Source organism: Gekko japonicus, unplaced genomic scaffold (assembly GCF_001447785.1).
Source record: "Gekko japonicus isolate JY-2015 unplaced genomic scaffold, Gekko_japonicus_V1.1 scaffold520, whole genome shotgun sequence".
Lineage (NCBI taxonomy): Eukaryota > Metazoa > Chordata > Lepidosauria > Squamata > Gekkonidae > Gekko > Gekko japonicus.
Genome location: NW_015169188.1, coordinates 722,503 through 727,920, shown reverse-complemented (window position 1 = coordinate 727,920; position 5,418 = coordinate 722,503).

The window sequence follows — 5,418 nt, the reverse complement described above, 5'->3', positions numbered from 1 at the left end:
ATTTCCCAATCATGGGAAATAAATTGTGCATTGATGTTATCAGAAAGGTGAGAGTAGGGGTGCATGTGAACTTTCCGTATCTCAAGAAGCTAGTCTGATGGATTGCCATTTTGCCTTGAAATTTAAGTCTGTCACTCCCCAAATGGTCTAGGCAATCCTTATTGCCTGGGAAATTAAGGATATTGGCAGGTCCCACATCAGTGATTTCCCTGGGAATGGAATGTTACATCCTTAGTGAAAAGGCCCAGCCTGTTTTAGAGACAGATGTATATGGATTTCAGAAACTATGTTGGTTCATTTTAAACCCAAACTTTCTTCTATATTTCTAATATTTCTTACCACAGAAATAAGCAATATTGTGTTGTTTAAGGACTCCCTTTTTCTCCCTTCTTCCTGTCAGAGCAGGAAGGCTACAGAACACACTAGAGAATGAAAGGGATATACTGAGACCCTTTTAATACATCCCTGAGCTCCAACTAACAGGGCAAAGGGTATATTAGAATTTATTTTGTTTTTTTAAATTAAAAATATTCTGCTTTACTGAATATAGCTTATTTGAAGTCAAGGGTACAAGAAAACCTAGCGGAATCTTGTGGCACTTCGTTATTTTGCTGGCAACAGATAAACAAGGCTGACACTGTAAAGAAAATGGATTCAGAAATGTGTATGCTGCAGCAAACATGAAAGTCTCAGCTTTTTGTTTCTTTGAGAGAAAAATAATGGAAAAATGTTTTTGTTAACTTGTGACTACAGTCAATAGTTTATAGCTGCATTCAGGTTTACTTCGTTAAGTTTCTTTCAACAAACCAAGTTCAGCCCCTGATATTTCCAATTAAAATATCAGGGGACGGCAAATATCTTTACCTGAGACCAGCCATATAGTGAGCAGTACTGACTTTGACAGGCCAGTGGTCAGACTCAGTATGAAGCAACTTCATGTGTAAAAAAATAAGAAACAACAAACCAATCCAAATCAAAGCCCTCTTTTTAAAAAGCTTGGCTTTGGGGTGTGTGTGTGCTCTGAACAGCAGTGAAGATGTTATTGCCCTGAGTGGACTGCAAGCTGTTGGCAATCCCCTATTTAATACTTTGTTGTCGGTAAACATATTGTGTTCTGTTGGAAAGAGGCATCTTACATACTACACTGGAATGCTGCAAGTTTTGGTAAATGCATCTGCAACTGTTGTTCAGGTTACTAGTGGTTTCAATGGAACTTTTAAGCAAATGTGTCTAGCTTTAAATAGGGGGACACCTTTGACCAGTAGAAGAAGAGTTGGGTTTTCTTACCCTGCTTTTCTCTATCCTAAGGAGTCTCAAAGCAGCTTACAATTGCCTTCCCTTCCTCTCCCCACAACAGGCACCTTGTGAGGTAGGTGGTGCTGAGAGAGTTCTGAGAGAACTGTGACTGGCCCAAAGTTACCCAGTGGGCTTCATGTGGAGGAGTGGGGAATCAAACCCAGTTCTCCAGATTAGAGTCTGCTGCTCTTAACCACTACACCACACTGACCACTTATTTAGGTAATGCTGTAGGCTACACTGAGTGGTTTAGATGGGGTGGCCAATAAATCTCCAACAATAATTTACCTTTGGTCAATAGTTTAACACAGCAATCCGATGTGCAGAGTTACATCACTTCTACTTTGATCATGTGGTGTAATCTGTTTTCTTGCTGAGCTGGAAAGGTTTTATTATACTACAAAGAGTAAGGCCCATTATGGGAAGAAATACAACGAGCTCTAGAAGGAAGCTCCAGGTGAGTGTCCCAGCTGTGGCTGGTGGGGCAGCAGAGGGAAGGGGAAAATAGAAGGAGGCAAGCCATGCTTCTTTCCTTCTGCTTACCTATAAGGCAGGGCTGTCTCAAGTCATTTTGCTGCCCCAAGTGAGTAGTAGGGTAAGACAGCCTCATGGTAACAGGCAGGGGTCATTTCGTAGAAAAAGAGCTAGGGGAACTCATTAGCATAACTCATTAGCATATGCCACACCCCCTGACAGCAGGGGCCCAGTGGTGGACCTGCAAGGCCAGCAGGAGTGCGAGGAAGCCCCGCCAAGGCCCTCCCTGGCCCCAGGCAGGCAGGGGTGGGGAGAGGCAGGGAGGAAACAACTTACTCTCCCTCTTCTCCTGCCTCCTCCTGGCTGAATGAGGGCTGGAAGCGGGGCGGCCAGAAGCAGGGGGCAGGGCTTCATCATGTGCCCCGCCCCCCTGCACCTCACCCGGGGCAACTGCGTTCCCCCGCGTTCCCCCCCGAAATGACCTCTGGTAACAGGTATGGTTCCCTCCACCCCTGACTTATGTTGATTTGAGGTTATGCAATGGCAGCTAAGGTAGAAAAGCACCTCCTCCTGTGCCATGTTTTCTGGGTTCCAAGGGTCTGGAAAGTGGTTCCATAGCCAATTACATGGTTGCCAACTCTGGGTTGGGAAATACCTGTAGATTTGAGGGGTAGAGGCTGGGGAGGGCAGGGTTTGGGGTGCGGAGGGACTTCAGCAGGGTATAATGCCATACAGTCCACTGGCCCAAGCAGCCATTGTCTCCAGGAGAATTGATCTTGGCCATCTGGAGATCAGTTGTAATAGCTTGGAAATTTTCTGTAGGGGAAATGATGTGCTGTGGCTGCGGAACACGGTGATTTCTGGAAGATCTCCAGGCCCCACAGGGAGACTGGCAATTCCAGTGACCGTTTAAGGGAAGACTAGGGTATATATTTTACCTGAGGACACATTCAATTACTCCCAACAGCAACAGCAAACTCTTTAGAATGTTAGAGGCAAAGGCCAATCAGGCCGCATATGCAAACGACCTCTGTGTTCCGACTGGCTATGGGGGGTGGGGGGAGAGGAACAGCAAACTCTTTAGAATGTTGGAGGCAGGACTCAGGCAACGAAGCCAATGGACAGGGACAGCTTCTGAGTGACACATCATGGAGCTAACTGATTTAGGAGTGTGTGGAATGTTCAGAAAGTACCACCCCACTTCACAATTATATATAAGGAGAGATATAAAGCAAGAACTGAAAACTATCTTGCCTTTCTTGTAATCTGTCTCCAGAAGGGTTTCTGGAGAGCAGGATAGAAATGTTCTAAATGCTCGCCAAAGGAGGCGAAGGTTGCTGGAGACAGAAACACATTATAGATATCTATATGATATTAGTAGGCACATTGATGAACAAAAACTATTGAGGTAGACTCAGCATGGGTTCTGTAAGGGAAGTTCTTGTCTCACTAACCTGTTAGTGTTCTTTGAGAGAGTGAACAAACATATGGACAAGGGGGACCCAATAGATGTTGTTTAATATGTTGTCAAAGGTTTCACGGCCAGAATTCATTAGTTGCTGTAGATTTTCTGGGCTGTATGGCCGTGGTCTTGGCACTGTAGGACCTGACATTTCGCCAGCAGCTGTGACTGGCATCCTCAGAGGTATAACACAGATCCACAGATTATAATAATCCTCAGAGGTATCTCTGTGTCAAGGTGAGAAGACAAACCCAGTACTCAACAATGCACGCGTTGTCGTCAATCTGATGGATCGTAAACTCTCACTTTGCAGTCACCCCCACAGAAATTCCTGTGGAAGACATCATCGCAAATGTAGACGCTGCCATTCATCATCTACCTGAAGAAGAAGCTGAAGAGATAAGAGGGGAGACAGCAAGGATTCTATGAAAAGCAAAGCTTCCTACCAGCAATATAAGGAGAGAAATGCCATCAAGACCATCAGTGCGGATCCAGACATCATTATTCTACCAGCTGACAAAAGCAATGCCACAGTGATCATGAAAATGGAAGAATACAAAACAAGATTAGAGAACATCTGGACCCCGCCACATACAAAAAACTAAAATGAGATCCAACCTGCAAAATCACCAGGCAAACGAGCTCACTGATCAAGAATTCCTCACTTCATCCCGACACACACAAAAAACTATACAAGACAGAAGCACAACCACCATGACTATGTGGACTCCCTAAAATTCATAAGTACTCAGTCCCACTCCGACCCATCAAGAGTGCCACGGTTCCCCTACAGAACCCCTACACGGTTCTCCTACAGAACCACATCAGAAAGACCACAACATACATCAAAGATCCAACACATTTCATCAACAAAATCAGTCCTCTGAAACTCAACCCACAGGACATACTCGTCAGTTTTAATGTGGTATCTCATTTACCAAGGTTCCAGTAAAAGATACATTTGCGCTTGTTAATCAAATTTTCCCGGAAGACATAACAGCCTTATTCCAACATTCTTTGACAACCAGTTACTTCCAATGGGATAATGAATTCTATGAACAGATGGATGGGGTTGCCATGGGAAGCCCTCTCAGCCCGGTTATAGCAAACGTCTACATGGAACATTTTGAAAAAACAGCTTTAGAATCTGCACCCCACAAACCTACAGTCTGGTTCTGGTACATAGGTAATACCTTTATCATTTGGAGCCATGGAGAATTAGACCACCTCAACAATATCCACCCGAACATACAATTCACCATGGAAAAAGAAATCCAGGGTAAACTCCCATTTCTAGATAACATGGTCATCTGCAAAGCTAACCTTCAATTAGGTCACAAGGTCTACAGAAAACCAACTTACATGGATTGTTATTTACACAAAATCTCCAATCACCACCCTCGGCAAAAAGAGGCATAATCAAAACATTAGTAGACCGCGCAAGACGGATATGTGAACCGCACTTTCTCAACAGTGAACTAAATCATCTAAACTACTCACTTCAAGCAAATGGCTACTCCAAGAATTAAATCAAAAGAGCAATTAAACCAAAGGTAGCCGGTCCTTCCTCCACTTCTCCCTCCCCATTTTGTTTTAAGCAATGTAATATACTGTAATATACTGTAATATACTGTAATATATATACAAGGGGTGGACCCGCGATACTCGCGCAGGGGGTGGGGCCTTGAAGAGAATCTGGGATTCCTAGAGACTCGTTTTAAAGCGCACGCTACCCGGTTGTGTGAGAATTTCCACAGCATTTTCTGCCTCCTTTTAAAAAAAATTAAAATGCGGCACCTACAGGTCGGCAGCCGCCAAATGAATCGCCCTCCCCCCAGGCCAGCAGGTCTTTCTCCATTCCCAGCAAGTTTTGAAGAAAGCTCTCAGCGGAGGGAAGAAGCCACTGAGGCGGCAAACGGAAGAAGAGCCTGTGGAGATACTCAAGCCAATGGACGCCGCCGGGGAGATGGTCTGCGAGCCGTCCCGCCCCCCAGCTCGCAGGAGACGCGACAGAAGAAGCTCGTCTGCAAGGCTGCGAAACGCCTTCCCAGTTCAGCTTTCCTGCACCGAATTTCGAAGGAATCCCAAATTCGCTTCTCTGAGATCGAGACCCCCCCATCCAGCACTGAAGCGAGGGGCAAGCGGCTCCCCTCGCTGTTTCCCCCCCCCCCCCGCCCCCGCGCCCT